Genomic DNA, 12,427 nt, shown 5'->3' on the forward strand with positions numbered 1-12,427 from the left:
TGATGGTGGAACGGAGGGCAGGAGGAAGAAGCAGGAGGCCGAAGTCTGTTGAGCGGAGGTGACTGGTATGGATTGGGTGAGTAAGCAAGTCGGATAGGTAGGGAGGTTCCACGGCGTGAAGGGATTTGAAGACTTGTGTGAGGATCTTGAAATCGAAATTTCAGACTCTAAGACCCTGTTTGGCTGTATAAAATCAGACTCTGCAATAACAGGGCTGTTATAAAACATCTGTAGAGAAGTGGAGTCCTGTAGCTCAGTGGTTAGAGCACTCGCCTCACAAGCGAGAGACCTGGGTTTGATTCCCAGCAGGGCGAAATCTTTCCTTACTCCACATGCTTCTGTTTACCTAGCAATAAGTAGGAACCTGGTTGTTAGTTGATTGGCAGATTGTTTTCCAGGGATAATAATCCTTTCAAAAAAAAATATTGATTTTGGTCACTCAATCCATGACTGTTTGTGGGACACTGCTGTGTGCAATTGACTGCTCCGTTTCATAATTATAATGTCGGTAGCACTGTTCCAGTCTGTTCTAATACTGTTAAATGTAAGGCATTTAATACTGTTAAAGTAATCTCGTAGGCATTGTTCCTCAAATAAGCATTTACAATTCAGAAACAGCAGGTAGATACGGTGAAGGATGCTGTGAAATCAAATGCCTGATCAGCTTTACCACTATACACGTGCCTCATTCCACCCTCAGGGCAAGATGCTTTGTAAGATTAAAGTCTTTGAAGTATTTCAAAAACTTGCATAAAACCATGCATCTGCCCCCAACTGTGTCTGTTCAACTGATGAGTTTTCAATCTCTGCTTTTGTGCTTGTAGGAATGATTACAGTATTTCACCTGATGTGTTCAGGAGGACATAAATACAGCTCTCTGCAATTCCATGCTTATTGCAGTGCTGTAATACAACTCTTGTAAGTTTTATGGGCAGGATTCTGTCTCCGTTGAGAACTGAGTACACTTAACAGCTACGAGCATAAGCTGAGGCAGTGTACGGGATATCTATGTCACTCAGTGGCAGGAGATCAAAGATATTACATCTGATGAGTCTATTGCTGCCTTCCCCCACCTCCGCAATGTTGCCCGACCCCCTCAGGCCGCCAAAACCTCATACACGCATTCGTCACCTCAAGGCTCGACTACGGAAACTCCCTCCTTGTCAGCCTCCCCAACACTTCCCTCCACAAGCTGCAGAACATCCAGAACTCTGCAGCTTGTGTCCTCTCCCAGACCAGGCTCTGTGACCTCCTCACCACCACCCTCTCCCGGCTCCACTGGCTCCCATCCCTCACAGGATAGAATTCAAAATCCTCATTTTCAAGGCCGTCCAGTGAGATCGCATCTGCCTGTTCAGGCGAATGTTAAAGATCCCAAGGCGCTATTGGAAAAGAGAAGGGAGTTTCTCTCTCTCTGTGTCTTGGCCAACAATCCCCCAAGTATTTATTAAGTGTAAGCAGAGCGGAGGAGGGTTAAGGAGTCGGTGAGTGGTTGGGTGTGGGGGGTGAGGCAGGTGGTGGTGACTCACTGACAATTGGGGTTGTGAGGGCAGCCACCTGGGGAATGGGGAGAAAGCAAGAGACTCATTTTAAAGTGATAACCAGGGATAGTCACAGGGCAATAATCCCTGGCTCTGCCGAGTTTGAGATGTGAGTAAAACGCAGACAACCATTGTCCCCTCACAGTCTCCCAAGTCCGAACAAGAGGCCACTGATCCCAACACTTTTCCAAAGCCTGACTGCTGTGAGGCATAAAGCGTTCATCAGGAAGTGTGCAAAATGCAGTATCCTAACAGCCTAAACGCATCGACCTAATAGTGAGCTTGATTCAGGGTGACAATAAGCTGCCAGTAATCTGGCAAAACCCATCTCATTCCACTTAAACTCATTTCATTGTAAATGAATCCCAGTTTAAAGTGCGGTGCTGTGTATGCTCTCTCCTCCTCCTCCACAGGAAATACTAAAAATAATCCTTGCATTTGACCTAGCGCCTTATCAGATCATTGAGACGTCTCAAAGCGCTTCATGGAAATACCGTAAGTTTTGTGAGATGAAATGCGGCAGCCAGCTGCGCACAGCAACGTCCCAGATGGAATGTGTGACCGGTTGTATTTTGGGGGAATTGTTCACCAGAACACAGAGAAGAAGAAACCTTTTGAGGCCACCTCGCTGGAAAAAGAAACTAAATAGTGCTGAAAATAGTGTTCCATAGAAATTGCCATCAGACACACAATTTTCTGCACAGCAAACAGCCATAAGGTGAATGGCCAATTAATCTGGAGATTGCTGGTCAGGAAACTGGAGACAAACTTCACAGCTAATATCATGGGATCTTTAACGCTCACCTGAACAAGGCCCATTTAAGCAACCGCTTGATGTTGTAATGGGACAATAGGGGAGGTATTCTGGAAGGATGAAATCAAATGGGTAAAGGGCCTTCATAATTCTGTGATCTAGTCTCGTACAGAAAACTGCCCTTGGATAAGAACTAGAAGGCTATTCTGCTCGCCTATGGATCCGTGTACCAGTTATAGAAACATTGAATTGCTTTGCTATCTGGAGGGAAAGGATTTGATTGATTTAATCAAATGTAGTCCCTCTGAGAGATCATGAGTTACCTTTTTAGTTCATCCTCCCATGTTGCTCAGCACTCTGAGATGCTTTCCTGCGTGAAGGCTACTACATCACTGCAAGTGGTTTTGTTTGAACGGCTTGAATGTGCCAAAAGCAGTCATATGCAAGCAGTCCGGGGTGAACAATTCCACAGACGATGCTCATAGGGACAAATAAAGTATTTTTACATGAAAGCAAAGGTCGGTGGGGAGGGGGAGAGGTCTGGCATCATTCCTGAACAAGAATTCATCATAGTTTTCAAGTGGTGTGGAAAGCCTCCATAATCCCTTGTGGGGCGGTGGGACAGAGATTGCCACTCAGAGAAGAAATAGAACAAGCTGAACAATGACCCCTCCCCCAACCTCCACTCAAAAGTAGACCGCCATCCATCCTAACCTTGGAGTCCATAAGCAAAGTGGTTAGCCTGCTGGCCTGACAAATGAGAAGGCCCAGGTTCGATTGCCAGGCAGGACAAATCCTTAGGTGGGTTTGCTTACCCTACACGCCTCTGTTTACCTCGCAGTAAGTAGGAACCAGGTTGTTAGTCAATTGGCAGTTCGCTTTCCAGCGGTAATCTTTCCCTTCAAAAGAAAAAAAAATTGGGTCATTCATTCACTCCATGGCTGATTGCTGGGCTCAATTGGCTGCCGCGTTTCACCCACAAAATACAGTCAATCCACTTGGCAATGTATTCTGCGAAGCGCTTTGTAATATATTCCGTGAAGAGATTTGAGACATCTCAAATGCAAGGATTATCAATACTTCTCATTATTAACCTTATACCCACCTACAACCAATCTTTCTCTGTTTCGGCAAGAGCACAGACACCGCTGCTGTGGTGCAGGAAGCCCTCCGAGCTCCTGGATTGGTTTCCTGTTCATATCAACAGGCTCCCCCATTGCTGTAATTTATATAATTGTCTAATTAAGCAGTTACTCAGCATCCTCTGGGCACAAGAATCACTGTTGCGAGACAGTACAGTGCACCGTTTCCTAAAGCATTACTTTCATTCACCCCTCCTGAGCTTTCCTATTCATTCATTCCCCTGCTTCAGTGCTCGATCTGAGATTTATTCACTAACTAGCCTTGGTTGAGTGTTTCCATTTAAACTTACTGTTAATTGAGCTCCTCATCTCCAGCTCTACTAATTACTTCATCATTTGATTCATGTTAATTCCAGCTGCTTAATATCCTCTAGAATTGTTCTATCTTTTTTCCTTGGAGCTTACGGCTGTTACCCTCCCCATCACAACTGTTTTGAGGCCAGGACGTGGGGATTAGCTTAAACAGTTTGAATGTTGTGATGGAAAGACAGGTTGGCAATTTGCCCACAAAGTACACTTAACCCACTTTACAGTATGTCCTGTAAAGCACTTTGAGACGTCCCAATGTGATAAGCCGCTATATCAAATGCTGATGTTGTTATTTATTATTAAACCATCTCGCAGCATTTTATAAGTTAGTCTCACAGGACCTGAGAAAGAACCATGGAGACTAGGAGCGCTGAAAGCTATTTGGCCCATTTCAGCTTCATGCTGGCTCTTTTTAAGAGCAATCCTTTCAGCCCCGTTTCCTCGCCCTGTAATTGAATCCCTTTTCAGATATTTTGATCTGCTTTCCTTTTGAAAACAAATCTAGATTCTGCATCAGCCATCACTCCCAGCAAGTCATTCCATATCTTAATTGCTTTGAGAGAACCTCCCCATTTTCTCACTACTTTAAATTGATGCATCTAGTCATTGACTCACCCACCAGTGGAAGTAATTTCTCCCTATTGACTATCAAATTTCTCATTTTCCAGCACATTGCCAAGTCACCTCTTAACCTTAGTTCCGTGGAAATTATAATAATAAACAATCCTTGCATTTGATCTGGTGTCTTATCACATCATTGAGATGTCTCAAACCGCTTCACAAACATATGCTGTAAAATGGATTGACTGTATATTTTGTGGGTGAAATGCAGCCAATTGCACACAACAGTGTTCCAAAAATAGTTGTGGATTGAATGACCAAAATTTTTATTTATTTTTTAGTGAGAAACGCCACAAATTGGACTCCACAGAACCGCAGAAATTTATATTGCTGAAAGCTTCTTGTTTTGTCTGTGCTCTTCAACTTAACTATTTCAAATTAATCTCACCCATTAATTCACAAAGGGAACTCATAATAAATTGATGTTTGTTTATAGAAAGCAAAAAAATCAGTCTTTCAAAAAAAATTATAAGAAGAATTTGGTTACTCAATCCACGACTTGTTTGTGGGACACTGCTGTGCGCAATTGGCTGCTGCAATTTGCCCGCAAAATATACAGTCAACTCACTTTACAGTACATTCTGTGAAGTACTTTGAGATGTTTCAAAGACTTGCTAAATGCAACAATTATTATAATTTACCTGCCATTCTAATTTATAATTTTTATATATTTATCCACATAGTTAGTTCCCTTTTGAAAGCTAATGTGGATTCTGTCTCGATCACTACTTCCAATCACTCTACACGCTCAAACCAGATACTCTTTGAAAGATATGCTGCAACTAATTAGCTTCATAATAGGCTTTTCTACCTCTAAGAGCCATAACTTCTTCAAATTAATCTTACCCATTAATTCATAAAGGGAATCTCATAATAAATTGACTTCGTTTTTAGAAAGCAAAAAACAGTCCTTTCAAATTATTTCCCAATTTGATCTTTCTCTGTTCATGTGATCCATAATAGCTCAGTCCCAGATATGTTTTATGTTTGAAATGCAATTAATGTAATTTAATGATACAGTGCTCTTGATGGTTACAGGTAGATAATAGTAGGCAAAAGGCAACTGTCTAGTTATAATAATATAAATTCTTGCATTTGATACTGCGCCTTATTATGTCATGGTACTCGCAACTGTTTGTGGGACACTGCTGTGCGTTTCGCCCACAAAATGTACAGTAAATTCACTTTGCAATATAACCTGTGAAGCACTTTGAGACGTCTCAATCATGTGATAAGGTGCTATATCAAATGCAATGATTATTATTAAGTGCTAATAACTGGCAAGATCCAAAGTGATCAAAGAGATGCTCTTTTGGACATATTGCACTTTTGAAGATTAGCTCGGCACAGCTTTTGGTTGTTGCTCTGCTGGTGACTGGCTGTGGGAGATAGTGTAAGCTGTAACGGACAGTTCTCACGATAACAAATTGGCGGAAGAAACTGACCTGACAATCTGTGTGAGAAAAATTGGAGCTGGCTATTACCACTGCTCGTTGGGAGATCTTGTGATAATAAATCTTTATCTGGGTCACTCTTGTTCTTGACCCAAATGAATACAGTTCTGTTTAAGTGCATCCCCCCAGCCTATTGGCTTATAATAGACAGACAATAAAGGCATTCTGTGCCTGTGACAATTGCACTTCAGAAGATAAATTCCATAGATGGTGAGTAGTGCTCTCGTATTCATTAATGTCTTCCAAAATATCACTTGCGTTCCAACTACTAAGTCCATCATTGGTGATAAACCAATTAAGCTGTGCTGGCATTGCCCTAGTGACTGAGGCAATTTTGGAACGTCCTCCCGACATGACAGGTGCAATACAAATGTAATTTTAGTATTGTACTACTAGGTAAATAGAGCCCTTTGGGGTAAGGAAACTCGTCTTAAGGTTTCGCCCTGCCCGGGAATGGAACCCAGGTCCTCTCGCTTGGTATACATACACAAATAAATACGGCCAGGGTATTGGAAGCATAATGACTTAAATGGTAGTGACAAGTTAAGACAGGGCTGAGTTATCAAGAGTAGATCAAAATTCCTGTAAAGATTTTTTTTAATTACTTACTGTTTCTGCCTTAAAAACCTGGCAATGGTTTCCAGAGCCTTACCTCAGTTTGTCCACTGGAATTGGCCCTATAATTCAGCTCTGACCTCAGCCGTGCCCTTTTCACACTGAGAGCAGCTAGGAGTCTTTATAGTAGAGCCGGTGTAAGCAGCACACAGAGAGAGGTAGACAATCCCATCGTCATTCTTGGTTTAAGATCATAGCTTACCGGTTCCTTTAATCTCGTCTTTCAGTTCCAGTGTACTCACAGCATGGTTCCTTCAGGGTAAAGAGACTGAGTTATGGGAGATCAATTTAACATACAATTGAGCTCATTGAAACCCACAAGGAATCGTCTTTCAATACCTAAGGCAATTAAATCCACCTAACAGGTAGCACATTTGCTCCTCTTGTGAGGAGGAGGTAGTCTACTGCGCTTAAACTATTTTACATGCAGTGTTCCCTGACACTGGGTTAGCTATAGATTTCATGGTATTCCTCTTGATTGTTATCAGTGTCCTGAATTATTGATAGCATATGATGAAGTGAGTTTGCAAGGTTGGAATTACTTTATTACCCAGGATTTACCTTGAGTTCCTACCATTCTCTTGATTACATTCAAACCCTTAGCCCAAGTTACAGGGAGCAGATGAGCTCTGATTTGACAGCGAGCGAACAGTAATTAAAGGAGACGAGATACGTAAAGCTGGCGGAGGTGGGTAAAGACACGGCTACAAGGACTGTAATCTCCTGCTCTGTATTCACCATCCATTGTCATTGCTCTAGCACTGGCGCTCATTAAGGGGAACAGAATATTTGTGCTTCTGTGCAGTGGCAGTAACAGGCAGGTCTGTGCCGAGTTTAATGCTCAAATCAGGATGGTCTTTAATAATGTAATCCTTGCATTTGATGTAGTACCTTATCACGTCATCGAGATGTCTCAAAGCGCTTCACAGAATATATTGTGAAGAGAATTGACTGTATTTTGTGGGTGAAATGCAGCCAATTGTGCACAGCAGTGCCCCACAAACAGTCGTAGATTGAGTGACCACATTTTATTTTGTTTTGCAGGGATTATTATCCGCGGAAAGCAATCCGCCAATCGACTAAAAACCGGGTTCTTACTTACCACTTGGCAGACAGAGGCGTGTGGCGTAAGGAAACTTACCTACGGTTTCGCCCCCACCTGGGAATCGAACCCGGGTCCTCTCGCTTTGCGAGGCAAGCGCGCAGGACTCCACATTCTTTCCTCGACAATCTTTCAGCATTAACCCTAATCTTGGGAAGAGTTTTTTTTTCTCTTCTGTTTTGATCTCCCCGCACTGGGCTGTGCCAAGGTGAGCGACAGATTTAAATCAGGGCAATATTTACTGGGAAACCGGTATGGAAAATGTCAAAAAAACTAACAATTACCTTTGATTATAGCAGAACCCCGAGCCTGCAGCATCTCTACAGTAAATGTGGGCAGCCGGCCGAAGCAGGCAGGAATGATCTCAGCTAAATTGGATGTAGCAGAGTTAATAGGGCAGAGAATCTCCCGTCATCCTCGAATCTCTTCTGCATCTCTGTTCTCAAATCAGATATTGTCTTTCGATTTCCCTTATCTTATCAATTAGGCTGGGAAACTTCGCTTCCAGTTAAGTCAGCTCCCTTTTATCATCCAGTTCAGTTGAATTGGGGGGTGGGGGGGAGAATCGAGGGAGGGGAGGCGAGTGGGGCTGGCCTCTGTCTAACTTTAAATCCTGCCTTAAAACCTACCTCTTTGACTGCGTAGCCATAACCTTTCCCTCTCCCAATCTCGGTTTCTGACCCCAAAAGAGTTGTGAAGCGTAAAAGGCTCTGTATAAATGCAAATTGTTGTCTCTTTTTTTTTTTGGACACCTTCTGCTCTCTGATCCCCAAACTTACTTTAATTAGCTGCTCTTATCTCAGTTTGCTGAGCTCTAGTTCATTTCTGAATCGAGGGGCTTGGCTTCACGAGGAAATTCAATCCATTAGTAACAGGCAGGAGAGGAGCGAGCACTGGTCCATCTCTCTCTCACACACACACACATTCTCAAAAGAACATGCAAAGCATGATTTTATGGCTACATCTCCGTCTCTGACGTGATGATTCAGGACTCAGCTGGAGGCGCAGGGAGACCAGAGCATAGGGTGTGAGCTGGAGAAGATTGGACCCTAATTGGCATCACCATAGAGGGGATGAGTAACATCTGCACTTCTCAACCTCATGGAACATCTCACTACCATCCGTCTAGTGAGGGGGAGGAGGAGGATGGAATTCTCAGCTTGGTTTGGATACTCTTAAACACGGTGAAAGGTTTCCGCATATGTCAGACACCCGGCTGACAAAAAATAGCCTCAAATGTGTTCTTTTAACAACATCTAGGAGCTTCAAGAGCTTATTAGCGTTGATTCCTGTCTGGGAGGCAGAACAGTTCATGTCAGCAGTGACTGTGTTAAGGCGGCATTTGTTTCACATACACTACCCGTACCAGAAATGTTCTGATCACTCACTACTGAGTGCTTTGGGCTCACACAGATGATTGATGGCATTTGAAATCTAAACTCTCAATGTAATGATACTGTCCATTTTTGTGAAGGAGAAACTGAGCCCTGGTGAGGCTCGCTTTTCCCCTGGCTGTCCCAGGTATGAAGTTGAAGGATTTTTAACTGATAGAATATGTCCAGACAGTAAAATATAAATGAACAATCCTGGCACTTATGAAAAATGTAACATTTACTAGTTGGTTCTCGTTGACGAATGGAGCAATGATTCCTGTTCTGATCTGACAGCCCTTACACACGTTATCTCGAACAGTTGCATGTGACATGTTATTAATAAAAATCCTTGCATTTGTTTTAGCATCTTTCATGTCGCGAGGACATACCAAAGCACTTCACAAGATTTACTATGAAGTGTAGCGATGTTGTATTTGTGGGCAAATTTATGTGTGGCAATGTCCCACAACAGCCATGATGTTAATGACCACATTTTTTTTTATCCTTGGGATTTGTTGGCCAGGTTGACACCCCCACCCACCCCACCCCTCCATCTTGCCTGCCACCAGGAGGACAGTACACAGGAACACATGCACTTAGCCAGCTAACAGCAAGTCTCTGTCCGATACCTGATTGGAGCTGCAAACCTGTCCATGCCTGGTGTAACCATTCTGAATGCACCTCTCTGAGCTCATCCTTCATCATCCAACACCACTTAAGGTTTCCCTTGCCGACCACTGAAGAATGTTTCTCCAGCCTTGACGGCTGCTGTCACACTTAGTTATTGACTCGGTTCAGAGTCTGTTACTTACTCACAGCCCTCTGGCCATTACTTTGATATACACTTCTCCCATTGAGCAGCACTGACCCACAGCGCAACAACAACAAATTGCATTTGTATAGCGCCTCCCACATCGGGAGGACATCCCAAGGTGCTGGACGATGAATATGTTGGCTCGTCACAGAGCATTACTGTAAAGTGAATTGATTGTGAATTTTGTGGGCGAAACGTTGCAGCCAATTGCGCACAGGCTCCGTTCTGAATCTCCAATAGTCCTCGAAGCTTGTCGGTTCCGAGATTGCGCTCTTTCGTGCTGGTGAAACGTCTTCAGCTAAATAGGTTGCGTTCTCTCCATTATCCTGTGCTGTTGAGTGATTTTAAAGAGCTATCTCACACCCTCTATCAATCTTTCCCCCACTGAGTGTCAGCTCCTCTATCAGCTTACTTGTAACTGAGCTCTGAGCCACAGAATCAGTCTTGTTCTGCTCTTAATCTTATCCAACAACTCTCCTTTAAGACCCCAATAATCCTTGCTTTTGATATTGTTACTTGATGCCAATGGCTCCAGTGCTTCACAGGGAATAGCTGTCATATGGAGTGACTATTTGTGGACAAATGTGGTAATTATAAATGGATACAATAAAACTCACAACCCATATCAGTTGGGAACAGAACATTTAACATGACTTACATGATTATACAGTCTCAGGCAAACTGTACAAATCATATAAAGTCTGATTTAATGAATAATCTCCACTGCACATGCGTGATTCAATGCAGCCAGTAAGTGCAGGAGTAATGGAGGCTGGAGAAGCGGAGTTACAAGTTAGGAGGTTGTTAAAATGAGTAACGCAAAGAAATCGAAGTTGTTTTGATAGGAGACTGAATGGGAATGTCTGACTTGGACGATTACACTGTTTATAAAGATAAGACTTACTCGAGTTTTACCGTAGCTGCAAACGCTTGGGAAAATTTAAAGAGTGGGGGCGGAGGGGAAGTATGGGAATGGTGTGAGAACCACCTCTGAAGCTCCCTTTAAATCCCTTCACAATCTCGGCCCACACGACCTCAATGATCTTCTTCAGCCCTATCAACCCGGCTGTTCTCTTTGCACAGAGAGCATTGGCCTACTTCACGTCACCTGCTCTACCCGTCCCACCATTTGTGGGTGGGATTTCAGCCATTCTGCCCCCTCTCCATGAAACTCCATTGTGGAGTCCCTCCGACTTGCTTCCTCCCTCTGTCAAGTAAAGCCTTATTGACTGTGATTTTGGTCATCTTTCCCCTCCCCCCCAGCTCCCACCCACCGCTCTGGTTCCCAGCCAGAGCCTCCAGTCTCTGCTTCCCTGAATCATCTCCCAATTTCAGGGGAATATCATAACTACTTTGCTGAAGTCACCCCTCATCCCCCCGTACCCGCAGGGGAATCACGCAGGTCTTAATACCTGTGGAAAGCCCTCCAAATTGAGATTGAATTTAAGAACCTTAACAATAAGATTCTAAAGAGTAAATCTGTTTGGATTTGGCTAAATCAGAGCATAGATGAGTCACTAATGATCAGCATGTTATATAATAACGTTTCTACCTTATCCCTTCAAAGTCAACATCTCAAAATGCTTTACACTGAATTCTTCATTGATTTACTGTGTATTTATAATCCAGCAGTCAATTTGCGCACCACGTCCCACTAAGTGACTCCCCATCCCGTGAAACGAGTGACCAATTTTAACTGGATGATTGATGACCAGAGCACCGGGAGAAAGAACCTCCCTTCTCTTCTCAAATGGTGCCATAGGATGGTGCCTCTGACAATGCGATGCTCCCTCAGCGCTGCACTGCAGCGTCAGCCTAGTCTGAACGCAAGGTCCGAACTTGAACCCTCAATCTTCTGCCCCTGAGGTGAGAACTCAGCCAGGCTGATGAGATATCATTGCTCAATGTTCCCAATGATCGTACCCGATCAATGATCGTACCCGATTCTGATTCCCCCTCTAGCAAGGATCCACAATCACAATCTGGTTATTGTTATCACAACAACACAATTATATTTATAGAGCGCCTTTCACATCCAGAGGACGTCCCAACAGTCAGGTGTCGGGGCCAGAGCATGGGTAAGGGTGGTGTAGGGGTGAGGGAAGGCAGACAGGTGGGAGGGCGGGTCGGGCAGGAGACATGGAGCAGGCCGGAGCCCGCCGAATGGAGGGAGCGGGCAGGTTGGTAGGGAGTCAGCAGGTCAGAGAGGTAGGAGGGGGCAAGGCCATGGATGGCCTTGAAAGTGAGGACGAGGATCTTAAACGATCCTGTGGGGGATGGGGAGCCAGTGGAGTCGGGCGAGGGTGGGAGTGATGGGGTCACAGAGCCTGGTGCGTGAGAGTACACGAGCTGCAGAGTTTTGGATGATCTGCAGCTTGTGAAGTGAAGAGTTGGAAAGGCCGATGAGGAGGGAGTTCCCGTAATCAAGCCTTGAGGTGACAAATGCGAGGGTGAGGGTTTCGGCAGCCTGAGGGGTGAGGCAGTGACGGAGTCTGGCAATGTTGTGGAGGTGGTGGTAGGCAGTGCCGGTCATGACGCAGATGTAGGGGAGAAAGGATGGTTTAGGGTCAAACAAGACACCCAGATTCCTGACTGGCTTAGTTAGGTTGAGTGTGCAGCCGTGGAGGCTGATGATGCCAGCGCCTGAAGTGCTTCAGTAGCTGACGCAGGTGTAGGTAGCACTCTCGTGTCTGAGTCAGAAG

At 44.3% G+C, this 12,427-nt stretch overlaps 1 non-coding gene across 1 annotated transcript; it reads left to right on the forward strand.

The window, feature by feature from the left end:
* Nucleotides 1–242: 242 nt before the first annotated feature.
* trnav-cac lies at nucleotides 243–314 on the forward strand. The gene has a single exon. It is a non-coding gene; the product is annotated as a tRNA-Val (tRNA).
* The last annotated feature ends 12,113 nt before the right edge of the window (nucleotides 315–12,427 follow it).

Source organism: Callorhinchus milii, unplaced genomic scaffold (genome assembly GCF_018977255.1).
Source record: "Callorhinchus milii isolate IMCB2004 unplaced genomic scaffold, IMCB_Cmil_1.0 Scaffold9, whole genome shotgun sequence".
NCBI classification, from domain to species: domain Eukaryota; kingdom Metazoa; phylum Chordata; class Chondrichthyes; order Chimaeriformes; family Callorhinchidae; genus Callorhinchus; species Callorhinchus milii.